Below are 13,813 nucleotides of genomic sequence, written 5' to 3' on the forward strand. Positions count from 1 at the left end.
TGATATTTAAAGATATTTTTCCTCTGGATGTAATTTATGAAGACATTTAGAAATTGCTATTGTTATTGCCAAATCCCGCTGGTAGCAAAATGTTTTGAGCAGTGGGTCCCTCCCCAGGTTTACGAAGCAGAACGGGTCATAAGAAAAAGGTGTTCACCTGGGTTTAAACTACTCTAAACAAAACACATATCAGCCTAACCTCTGCAGTAAACCTATGCAGTATTGTTGTCTGTGGCGAATCACAAAAGTCACATAAATACTGTATACAAATGTTGTCTCATCATGCTATGTAAACCCCAGTCATTAGTTGTGTTTACTGTTTTTTTCATGTCTTTCATAATCTGTAGTGTTTAGATGCATACAGAGGTTGCTTCCCTAATTGCACCCTATTCCGTTATTCCCCACATTCCCTATTCCCCTTATAGGGCTCTGGTCAAAAGTGTTCTATTTAAGGAATAGGGTGCAATTTGGGACGTAGTCAGACATATAGTGGTTAGCTAACAAAAATGGAAGCATATGATGTTTTCTCTGTGGTATCAGTTCTAAATATAGCGTTTTGTTTTTAAAAGGTATGATCCTAGCCCCACTGAATCCTTTGAAGAGTGAGAAGTGGTGGTGGAGGAGAGAAAAAAGAAGCAGGAGATTCACTCTGTTACTAGACCAATGGTTCACATTTAGGCCAACATCATAATATGGGGAACACGTGACCGTTATCCCACTCCCAACAGTGTCAGGGTATCTCTTTTTGGGGGTGAACGATTTGATCAAACAACTGCTTCATATCACAGTAAACCCTGATGCAGTACATTCTGCTATAACTGTACCCCCAAAACATGAACTGCGTAGAACATACTATGTCATTTATAGTTAAAACATGTTCTAGATATTCCTTTTGAAGAACTCTTCTCTCTCACATCGATACGTTCATTACATAAGACGTTCGAGTCTCCTCTGCGTCGGTAGAGTAATCTGTTTGGGATGGTCCTGAGGCTGAGATGTGCAACTAATAAAGTGTGCAACTAATAAAAGCAACTTGCTTTTTTCTAGGTTATCTGTGGTTCATTTAAAATGAGAACAGAAAGGGAAAAAAAGGAAAAAATATTTTAAAAAATGCCAGGAGATTATGACTTCAGGATGCCGTGTCACATTTCAAAGTCATGTAATACATCTCGTATTACACCAGCTTACTGCTGTATTTTCAACCTACTGTGTGGAACTTCTGTTTCTATCTGCCATCAGATGCTTTTGTTCCATCATGATCTAAACCATTTCACATTAACAAAAGATACACTGAAACGTCAAGTTCCTGGGTTTCCAAATCACTAAGAAATTAAAATGGTCCACACACGTGTGCACAGTCATGAAGAAGGCACGACAGCACCTTTTCCCCCTCGGGAGGTTGAAAAAGTTTGGCATGGGCCCTCAGAATGTTCTACAGCTGCACCATTGAGAGCATCTTGACTGGCTGCATCACTGCGTGGTATGGCAACTGCAGTGCCCTCGATCGCATGGCGCTACAGAGAGTGGTGCGGACAGCCCAGTACATCACTAGGGCCAAGTTCCCTGCCATCCAGGACCTCTATACCAGGTGGTGTGCAAGGAAGGCCTGGAAAATCGTCAAAGACTCCAGCCACCCAAGCCATGGGCGGTTCTCTCTGCTACCGCATAGGAAGCAGTACCTGTGCATCAATTCTGACACCAACAGGCTCCTTAACAGCTTCTATCCCCAAGCTATGAGACTGCTAAATAGCTAACAAAATGGATACACAGACTGAGTTGACTCTTCATTTTTATGTACACTCTAAGGACTCTACAAACTGACGCACACTGGCACTCCAACACACACGCATAACATGCACACACACGTATACTGACTCTAGTCACTCTACACACACGCACACTCACATTCAATCATCCTTTACACTGCTGCTACTCTGTTTATCATACACCCTGTTGCCTAGTCATCTTGCCCCCCTTATAAATATTGCAAATATTGGAACGGACCATGTATATACAGTATCTTCTTCTTTTTTTGTATTCTTCTTATTTCTTATTTTTATTTCTCATTTGTTTATTGATTGATTACTGCATTGTTGGGTTTAGGGCTTGCAAGAAAAAAATCCTCACTGTACTTGTGCACGTGACATTTAAAACTTGAAACTTGAACATGAAAACACAATACACTGCAACAAAAAACTACAATGCAGACTAAAAAGTAACTGAGAATGGCAATTGTTGCTCAGAGAATGACCCCAAGTCACCTGTTTTACATTTTACATTGTTTTGTATGTTGCACTTAAGAAGCAATAAACCTAAATCTGCCCATATATTGAGGCACTTGTAGTGAAATCAAAGAAAATATTTTCTACCCCAAACCACTTGTTTGCTTAGTAGTAGTTACTAAGTAGCTAATTGGTTAGAAACAAGCCTTGAGTTATTGTGTGTGTGTATAGCAACTGTCAAAACAGAGTCTTTTGAAGTGCTTACTCATTATTATGTTCATCATTTCAATGCTCATTTTTCTCTTTAATCTCTAACTTAGGTCACTGTCTATGGTTTTCTGACTGCAGGCAGTTTAGCAATCAGAGTGCCATTCTGTATCGAATAGTTTCTCTCTACCAGTGTTTACTGTCACAAAGCTAAACACTTACCAAACTGTGGCAAACAAAATAGCCACACCAGGCATGGTTAAAGCCAGTGAGAGTGAGAAAAAAAAGACAGGGGGAGAAAAGTATGGCAGGAGGGGAGACACTGTGTTTTCCCTTTTCTAAATGTCTCTTTAATTCTTATTTTCTCTGTCTGCGGTTTCATTCATTCGTTGGTGCCTTGTTTTCATTATTATTTCAGGGAGGCAACCAGACGGCCACTGTGATTGCTCTGTGCTCCATGAGGGACTTCAATTTAGCCCAGCAGACGTGCCAACTGGCCATCCGGGATGTAGGTGGCCTTGAAGTCCTCATTAACTTGCTGGATACAGAAGAAATCAAATGCAAAGTGAGTAGCCCTCCCAGTCCCTGCTCCCTGCCAAGCGGACCTGGTTGCCCGGCGGGGGGAACAGAGCTGTGCTGTGTGTGCCAGCCTAGTGTTTCAGATACAAAGAGTATACTGACTGTAGGCCTGAGCAGGCAGGCCCGGTGCATTTAAGGATACAGGATATCAATTCGACTCCAATAGACCTAATGAGATGTGTGGGTGCTTTTTATACAGCATGCCTTTATATTGAAACTCTTTAGAAACTGCTGTCTATTTTTACAGTGGCACGTTTTGGGGGTTTACATAATTCTCTTTATTTGTGCTCCTGTTGACAGATGTACCTCACGTTGGTGCCATTGGATTCACAGTTTTTCTTAATATAGGCCCCAAAAATGTTTTCTTGATTTAAAGAGATATACTTTGTTGACTCATCATCTGTGTGTTTGATTTAGAATGGTTCTCTGAAGATTCTGAACAAGATCAGTCGTAACAGTCAGATCCGTCGGGCTATTGCTGACTCCCCAGACAATGACCTGAAATATCTGGCCGCAGAGACCATCGCCAACGTGGCCAAGTTCCGACGGGCCAGGAGGACAGTCAGACAGCACGGGGGAATTAAGAGACTGGTGAGTACGGTTGTAAAATACATACTGTACTGTACTGCAAAGCATAGCCTTGCACAAGGGAACATAATAATAATGCCATTTAGACAGACGCGTTTATCCAAAGAGACTTACACAACTGTCGGCATTGACAGTGACACATAAATATATATGTATGTGTGACCCATGCGGGAATTGAACCCACAGCCCACAACCCACCCACTACAGAGCCAATTTGGAGTCACATACTGTACTGTAGCACAGCAAAGTGCAAACTTGCACAACATAGGCCAACATGGCACAGCACTACACAGAATAACTCCCTCACTACAGAACAGCACACAGCACAGAATTACTCCTCCACTACACACCAACACACAGCACAGCCCAACCCAAATCCTCACAGTACTGGCTCTTCTAGCTCCCTCGAGTTTCCATACACTAAGTTTCCTGATAGTCCCCACCCTCCATTCCCCCTTTCCTTGGTCTCATGTGACAAACATCAAAGTCAGTCAGGGGGAAACAGATAGAATGTCCTTTGACATCCTCGGACCTGAGTTGATGTTTATTGACAGAACGACCTGTGATTAAAGCCTGTGAGCCTTGTATATTTATGTCAATTACCAAATCGGATGTGCTCATTGCAGTCATTGCAGAGGAGAGATTAACTTCACGCTAAACTACAGACTGAGACCACCTTTGAACTGCATAACATGTGTAATAGCTCTGCCTGCTCTGTGTCAGTGGCCGTGCAGGAACTATAGATTAGCACAGCCCTGACACACAGACTGACGGTCATAAATGGTCCCTCTGGGATTTCAATATCGTAACATCAACATGTAGACCTGCTGTTTTTCCACATTCTGAGTCTCTTTTTTTATTCTTTCAGACCCCACGGTAATAGGATTTAATTATGCACCTGATCATGGCCAACAACTTTGTTATTCTCGTTTAATACATTGCGTCAATGGAAACCACAGCTATCATTACAGCATCTCCTGTGGATTTCACATTCACTGAACAAATCTGACATTACTTTCGCAATGTCTGATATAAATTGTGTGTGTTGTGCTCTGTGTGTGTGCATGTTCTGTGTGTGTACATGTTCTGTGTGTGTGTGTGTGTGTGTGTGTGTGTGTGTGTGTGTGTGTGTGTGTGTGTGTGTGTGTGTGTGTGTGTGAGTGTGTGTGTGTGTGTGTGTGTGTGTGTGTGTGTGTGTGTGTGTGTGTGTGTGTGCGTGCGGTCTGACTCTGTGTATGTGTTCCCAGGTGGAGTTACTAGACTGAGTGCCTGATTTGGCGGTCCTGACAAAGGAGCAGGAGAAAGACGTGGAGGTGGCTTTCTGCAGGGCACTGGCCCTCTGGAGCTGCAGTAAGAGCACCAGGAACAAGGAGGCCATCCGCAAGGCTGGGGGAATCCCTCTTCTGGCCTGTCTGCTCAAGTCTCCCCATGAGAACATGCTAATCCCTGTGGTGGGAAACCTGCCGGAGTTTGCCTCAGAGGTGAGGGGCTCACTGTGAGGCTCTGGTCAAAGGAAGTGCACTACATAGGGAATAGGGTGCTATTTTGGGTGCACCCATGGTGTGGGAAGCATGTTCAGCAGATTAAGGCATGGAGTGCCACCATGAAGAGGACCACTGTGTGATTCATCATTGGAACCCAAAACACTGTCTCTGATTGCCTATGTGTTTTCCCTACACTTTAATTTACAGAGAAGTTACAGAATTGCCATCCAGACTGAGGGCATGATCGAGGACTTGGTGAAAAACCTCAACTGTGATAACCACAAGCTACAGATGCACTGTGCCAGTGCCATCTTCAAGGTGATCCTATGCCTCAACCCCCCAATTAAATTCCTGTCTTAGGTCCATACCTATTGTCATTGAAAGGGAATCCATTAACAAGCAGAAATGTACATTAATGCTGGGAATGTGAACAATGCATAAGCATTAGGGCATAGAACTTGTCCATCGTAGTTTTAGCCCCAAAGCTGTATATTTTGCCTGTCTTTCCCTGTCTGTGTTAGTGTGCGGAAGACAAGCGTACCCGTGACATGGTACGTCGGTACAAGGGCCTACAGTCCCTGGTGACTCTGCTGAGCCAGGCAGACAACAAGCAGCTCCTGGCCGCCACCACAGGGGCCATCTGGAAGTGCTCCATCAGCATGGAGAACGTGGCTAAGTAACGTTACGCCCCCTTATTCCTCCCTCCCATTATTATTACCCCTCATTATCACTACAGCCCCACTCAGATTTGAGCCTAACCAGCACCAGAGATAAACTGTGTGTTTGCTGGTTTTGATCCCATATATTATATATTACTGTAGTGGGGTCTAGCCCTGACTTTGACAACCCCCCCACGCAGAAGTACAGAGATATTTGACTGATGTCCATTCAGCATTTATTGAATGGGTAGCCATAGGTGCTTGGAATACTTAGAAAATATGTTTGCTAGCGTAGTGAGCAAGTGTTTTCCGTGTTTTAGAGAGCTAAGTTGATAGTTTGGGCAGATGGGTCTACATTACGTTCCAATGGAAAGCCGATAGCAGTTGAAATGAGGGTCGAAGGGCTGCAATCACATGTGGTGTTTTTACAAGACCTCTCATTTGTTCATATCGTTGTCTCACATTTTTCACTCCCAAATGTTGTCACATCTCATCCTTTACGTTGTGTCTGGTCAAAGTGATTATTTGGACAAAATGTAGAGTTCTGCCACGGATTCTATTATCACTGATCTTTTACATGACTGTTTGCAGGAGAAATGTGCTCTTTTTTACTGTTAACAAAAGATTAAGTAAAGTCTTGATTTTATAGACACCCAATAATGTGTTAGTCTAAAGCATCTCTCCTCCAATTAGTATTGAACATGGCCAAGCAGACTGAGAGAAAGCTGCCTAAAAAAAGTACTACATCATAATGTCAGAAATGTAAGCTGACAGACTCTTAAATCATTTGTCATGTTACGCATGCCTACGTTTACTTAATTGTCATTTAGTTCTCTTCAACAGTGACACTTTCTGGAATCTTTCCTGGCTAGCTTTATTTAGCGTTGGAAAAAAATGTATGTCAGTAATTTCCCCTAAAAATAAATAACGGATAGAAATCGTGCCCTGACAGCTGTTGACGGTTGCTAAAAAAAAGAAAATGATTTAGCTGTATTTATTTTCTTACTCTGGGCTACTCGGGGGACATACAATACAAGCCATATGCATTCATTTATACAACGGTAACCTCTTAATAAATTCAAGGCTTATTTTCAGAAACGATGCCAACAAACTGATAAGGCTGTGTCTTTTTATATATTTTTACGATAGGAGTGTTTAAAAAAAATAAAATGTATGTGATGAATTAAGATATGTGGAAATGTCTAGCCTTTGACTCAAAAACCCTGTAGGATTTAAAATTGCAGAGGGCCCAGTAGCACTCACACCGATCTCTCTCTAACTCATATTTCATAACTGACAGAATGATATCCTACATTTAGAGTCTAAGTTAAGTCTTCCCAACTGGTAGCAGGTGCCTGTTGCCACATTCAATTAAACAAAGATCCCATTACAGAGGTATGCCAATAACCCTCTCTTTTAAAAGGTGGATATACACCGAGTGTACAAAACATTAGGAACAGCTTCTTAATATTGAGTTGCAACCCCTTTTGCCATCAGAACAGCCTCAATTCGTCGGGGCATGGACTCTACAAGCAGTCGAAAGAGCTCACAGGATTGCAGGCCCATGTTGACTCCAATCCTTCACACAGTTGTGTCAAATTGGCTGGATGTATTTTGGGTGGTGGATCATTCTTGATACACACAGGAAACTGTTGAGCATGAAAAACCTAATAGCATTGCAGTTCTTGACACACACAAACCAGTGTGCCTGGCACATACCCTGTTCAAAGGCACTTAAAAATGTTGTTTTGCCCATTCACCCTCTGAATGGCACACATACACAATCCATGTTTCAATTGTCTCAAGACTTAAAAATCCTTCGTTAACCTGTCTCCTCCCCTTCATCTACACTGATTGAAGTGTATTTAACAGGTGACATCAATGAGGGATCATAGCTTTCACCTGAATTCACCTGGTCAGTCTATGTCATGGAAAGAGCATGTGTAGATTACTATCTCTGGTGCCAAGTTCATGATGGACAACTAGACCAGTGGTTGTTGTCATAAACAAAAGTGTATGTTCTGTTTGCATAGAAAGAGGAGTGTTGGCTGGCAACATATTTAGCTGTAAAGACTAAAGAATTTATACAGTATGGGTTTTCAGGGAACAAAGTGAACCTTTCAGACTACCTTTCAGTCCTTTGGCTACTAAACAAGCCTTCATATTCAGTCCAGTTCTGCTGCATAGAAAAATGGCAGAGATTGGGAGCCCTTCAGAGTGCAGCCTGGCAAGGCGGTAAAACAAGTTAACTGCACTGGCAATGAGTAATGTGGCACCTCTGTGCACTTGCTCCCATTACAGGCTGCTTGCCGCAGCGTAATTACTCATAACACCGTTGCTATGCAAAAAAGGCCATAATAATAATAATAGCAATGATTAGAATGATACCAATAATCGCATACAAAACCGCAATTGGGTGACACTTCATTAGCAAACATCAAACCCCTCAGAAGGGTGCCCTCACACTAATTAAGTGGGTATGTGATAAATAACTAAGGGATCCAGTCAGTGAGAGTGAGAGATTTAATGGTTACTTTCAGTGTAGTGTTCGTGTTTAGTTAGTTTTTGGGGCGGCTCAAGGGGTTGGGTGTGAACAAAGGTAGAAATGTGGCCGTGGGTTGTCCAGGCAGGCAGGCAGGGAAGAGAGGAAACCAGCGTGATGCAGAGTACAGCACTGAGTGTTTTAATACACACTTACATTTGTGAGTGGATCTGAGTTTTTTTTTTACTCTCTCAGGATTATTTGAATAACATATTAAAATGTCAAGGTCAGACGCAGGCTTGGAATGAAATGACCAAGCCATTACTGTCAAGCAAGAAAGGCTGCAAACGGTAATAAAGAGTTTCAGGGAGAGTTGTTCAGGGCCTGTGTTCATTTCAGAATCAATCATGGGCCGAGTGGTGTTTCGAGGCAAAAATCGTTTTGGAATATGGTTGACCTTTTTTTGTATTCACAAGTAGTACATGAACAACTTAAACAAGCCCTTGTGGCCAATAGCAGACAGCAGGCTTTTTTGTGAGTTATCTTTAACATGGCCTGGCTGTATAGTACAGGAGGACCCTAAGGTTACCTCCAAAATGACACCATATTCCCTATGTAGTGCACTACTTTTGACCAGGGCCCATAGTGCTCTGGTCAAAAATAATGGACTAAATAAGGAATAGGGTGCCATTTTGGATGCGGGCCTGAGATGTGAGTAGGGAGACCAGAAGTCCAGAAGAAGCAGCATCTGTTAGCTATTTGCCTGATTAATGATGCATCAAAATGAGAGATGATTGACGGTTAAAAATATAATTAACTTAAGTGTGTTTGTTTTAAAGCTTTACATCGTCTAAATGTCCAGAGATTAACATTTTCATAAGGCCTGCAATATGGAGGGAGACTAGACCTATAGCTTATATGTATGAAATGCCTTCATAAAAAAGTCCTTTCAATCTTTCCGTCTCGCACTAGGAAAGTTTTGGACCGTTGTTTCGTGCAGATTTAAAAGCAGATTTATAGGTGCATTGATATGTGTCCGCTTCAAACTATATATACTTTGGTGTTATGGACACACACAAACGCTTTGTAAAACTAAGCCCTGTAACAAAAGAGTGAGGGAATAACTTTGCAATGGAAAGTGGTCCTTGCCAAAACTCATTTGTATTTGCCAACACAATAATGTTTGAGGTCAAGATTGTGTGGTTCAGTTACAATTACTGACTATCCATCCAGTCCTCCTTCTCTTACCTCTGTTCCAGAGTCTATGATGAACAGACCATAATTATGTATCGTAATGATACTTCTTTCTTGCCTCACATTTCTATCTACAGAAAATTGCTCACCGGAGCCCAAGGCCTATTCAGGCAGCAGTTCACTCTCCTTCATTTTGAAGTGAGTGCATTTTTCTGTTCTACATTAGGCAGTAGAATGTATCCATCTGAAAGTCTCCCAGTCCCTTTATGATACCCATTGAGCATCTTGGAGGGTCTCTTCCTTTCCCGTGGTCCTTGAAATTACTCTTTCATATAGAGCCCCTTCTTAAAAACTAACTGGCTGTGGTATAAAAGGGCAGGCAGGCAGCATTCAAAGTTCTTTGCACCACGAATTTGAATGAATGTGTTACTGTAACAGATCTCTTTACAAAAAGAGATGGAGCAAAACAATCAATCATAAAGCTACTACACAGAAGCCTCTCTGTGGTTCCTGTGTCTTTTGACAGGCTTTAATGATGCTTCCACTTGTGTGGAGCCCTCTGTTTGTATGAGGGGCTGATTCGGGAAGCTTTGTGTTATGTTTTTTTTTGCCATCGTAATTACGCGAGCTGGGATTGGTTTATCAAAAATAGACATGACTCGCAATCCATTTATCAAAAGTTATGTGTGCAATTACAAGGTAATTCTACTGTAGGAGTGACCTGCAGATAACACTTCAGTGGTGGCCATATGAATAACATTGTTTTTCTACGTTAAATCAGTCAAAGTTAGCTTTGGCAGCCACTCCGTTCATTGCTGTTTTACTTGCACAGAATATATTTTGGTGGATCGTGACCAAAACCAAATGACCTTGGACAATTTCTACAGTACCCCAGGGGTATGCGCAATGCCGTCGGGGGTACGCCAAATTAAAATGTTATTCACATTAAAAAATATATATAAAAATCCAACATGGCTATACATTTGGGTGAGGTTTTCTTCTCGTCTGAGTAGCCTCGTTTCACTGCCAAAAATAAAATGAAACCATCTAGTGTTCAGCGAAATAACAACACAATGTCAAATACAGGTAGCCTAGTCAAATAATTAACATCCAATCACATTAACCGTTACTCTCTCGCGGGAATTCCACTAACGGTCTGTATGGAGCCAAACGTAGCTGCTGCTCATGTTGGTATCTGTACTGATGGCGCAAAAGCGATGACAGGGAAACGTAGTGGAGTGGTAACGCGCATGCAAGCAGTTGCTCCCGACGCCACTTGGGTACACTGCAGCATCCACCAAGAGGCTCTTGCTGCCAAGGGAATGAAATACGTTTTGTACACCACAGTGAAAATGGTTAACTTTGTTAATGCAAGGCCCATGAACTCTCGTGTATTTTATGCACTATTCAATGATATGGGCAGCAACCATGTAATGCTTTTACAACATACAGAAGTGCACTGGTTATCAAGGGGGAAAGTATTGACACGTTTTTGTTAAATTGAGAGACGAGCTTAAAGTTTTTTTTACTGACCATCATTTTCACTTGTCTGACTGCGCTTATGATGACGAGTTTTTCACACGACTGGCCTATCTGGGTGATGGTTTTTCTCACCTGAATGGTCTGAAACTAGGATTACAGGGACTCGCCGCAACTATATTCAATGTGCGGGACAAAATTGTTTAAGAAGTTGGAGCTCTTCTCTCTCTGCATTAACAAGGACAACACACAGGTCTTTCCATCATTATATGATTTTTTGTGTGCAAGCTCAAGTTTACGGACAATGTCAAATGTGATATAGTGAAGCACCTGAGGGAGTTGGGTGTGCAATTACGCAGGTACTTTCCTGAAACGGATGACACAAACAACTGGATTTGTTATCCCTTTCTGCCCTGCGAGAAAATTTAATTTAATCAGAAGCCACTGACAGATTTCTGGATTGGACTGCACTCAGAGTATCCTGCCTTGGCAAATCATGCTGTTAAGACACAGATGCCCTTTGCAACCATGTACCTATGTGAGAGTGGATTCTCTGCCCTCACTAGCATGAAAACTAAATACAGGCACAGACTGTGTGTGGAAAATGATTTAAGACTGAAGACTCTCTCCAATACAATCCAACATTGCAGCGTTATGTGCATCCTTTCAAGCACACTCTTCTCATTAACCTGTGGTGAGTTATTCATTTTTATTCATTTTTGATGAACAAAGAAGGTTTTATATGTAAGATGGTTAAATAAAGAGCTAAATTATTGATTATTATTATTTGTGCCAGAGCTCTTTGTCACTTCCCACAAGCCGGGTTGTGACAAAAGCTCACACTATTTCTTATGTTTAATAAATGTATCATATGTATCGTGTGTGGCAGGCTTACAATTATGGCAAAACATACAATTATGGCATTTGAGATTGCGCTGACCCTGGTGCTAGAGGGGGTACACAGCTGGAGGTTGAATGTTTGAAGGGGTACGGGACTATTAAAAGTTTGGGAACCATTGATCGACAGGATATTGATTATGATTCAGAATTATGTGACTCAAATATTTAAAATGTCTATCACTGTCCTATTCTTCAAGCCCATACAGGTATGTCCAAATCAGCATATAACATATAAGGCTATATAAAGATTAACGTGATTGGTTGAATTAAGTGATTGATTGACCCTGGTGCTATGCCTTCCCTCAGGTTCCAGGAGTACAAGGCCCAGAAACCTGCCAACAGGGCCACCATCAGGAAATGTGGAGGCATCCAGCCCCTGGTCAGCCTGCTGACCCGGAACTAACCAGGCTCTGCTGGTCAACGTCACCAAGGCTGTGGGGGCCTGCGCCACAGAGCCAGAGAACATGGCGTAAGTCATAGAGATGTATCATATATTTAATTATGTGGTGTAAATCACCCACCCAGTTCAGATGATCAACAGTGGTGGTAAGCACTTTGTTTGAAGTCTGCAATGTCATTGCAAGCTTTTCAAAATGTGTCATAACCTCTGTTATTAGCGGACATTCAGCATCATAATTGGTCCTAATAATGTTGTTGACAGACGGTGTTATGACACAACTTGGCATGTGTCCTAATGATAATGTAAGGCTATGATCTTAATCATTCATCTTTACCAGGTAGGTTTCATGTTTCATGTTCTTTTTCAGCTGAGTGACCGTTTTAAAAGCCTTGTTTATTGACCCTGCTGTGATAAATATGGTTGTGGTGGCGCGTCCCACAGTTTTACTGTACTTTTGTGGTCATTCATGGTGCTAGGCTGGTCAGGGTAGCATACCTTCAGCCATCCAAGCCCTCAGGGCTGTAAAAACATAAACACTGAACACGTACAGTCCAGTCCTGCTTCTAGACTACAGTATGTGCTCATTTGGTTTCAATGCTCCCAAATGCTGCAAACAGTACAGTATACAGTCCCATCTGAATTTCATTGCTTTTACAAGGCTGTTACAGACTGCAAGACCCTTACTGAATTAACACTGGACGCAAATAAATAACTTACGTCCGAGTACATTTTGTTAGGCAAGCCATTAACGCCATTGTCAGGAAAAAGTAATATGGTTAAGATAAGCAGAACCACAGTGGTGCAATAAAAAGTGCAGAATGTTTTTGTGAAGCAATAAGGCCATTTCAGCAATTAGGCTAGCTAGCCTAATTTCTCAAAGACATTCAACACACAGCCCATGGAGAATGTTACATCAGAACCCATTCATTCAGATCCATGTTTTCACATGGAATGTATATTTAGGCCTTGTCATTTTGCATTCACATTTAGTTGTGGACAGAAAGTCGTTATTTCCACAAGTGCTTTTCTATGTCTTGTGGCAGTGACTTATTTTGAGGACCTGTGTGTACAGTAGTTCGCTGAGCAATTAACATAGCTCACATTTGATTGTTTCCTGCTCCAGACCACGTATGGTCAGAGCTGGTTCTCAGATTAAGGACCAGGGCCTGCTATTGTCTCACTGATTTACTGGACTACAGGGTGATGTCTGTTTGTCTGTGGTCCATAGTCTGGTGCTCCAAATTCAGGCGCAAAATCCATGTCAGTTAACTTGGCTTTGTTTGGCTTTGTTTTCCTGGTGCAGGATCACATGGCCAGGAATAAAGTTGTTCCCTTACAAAAAAATGAACACAAATAGCTTTTTTTTCATGTGAGATAGCTGTTTTCACATGTTGAGCTTAAATTTCACATGTGAAACCATATTTTCACATGTATTCGATTTAGAGTTCACATGTTAACACCACCTTTTCACATGTGAGAAGAAAAGCGTGTTTTCATCTCACGTGAATTGCAGTTGCGAAAATCGGATATGCAGAGTGAAAATGCACATGGTAAAGTGTAGTGGACATGAGTTGGACGTGTTTGTTGGTCCTCTTGGTTGAATGGTCAAGATATTGGCT

General features: G+C 41.9%; 1 pseudogene; it reads left to right on the plus strand.

The window, feature by feature from the left end:
- Positions 1-13,813, plus strand: part of LOC106590022 (outer dynein arm-docking complex subunit 2-like) — a 68,695-nt pseudogene that overhangs the window by 31,348 nt on the left and 23,534 nt on the right.

Source organism: Salmo salar, chromosome ssa29 (genome assembly GCF_905237065.1).
Source record: "Salmo salar chromosome ssa29, Ssal_v3.1, whole genome shotgun sequence".
Classification (NCBI taxonomy): Eukaryota; Metazoa; Chordata; class Actinopteri; order Salmoniformes; family Salmonidae; genus Salmo; species Salmo salar.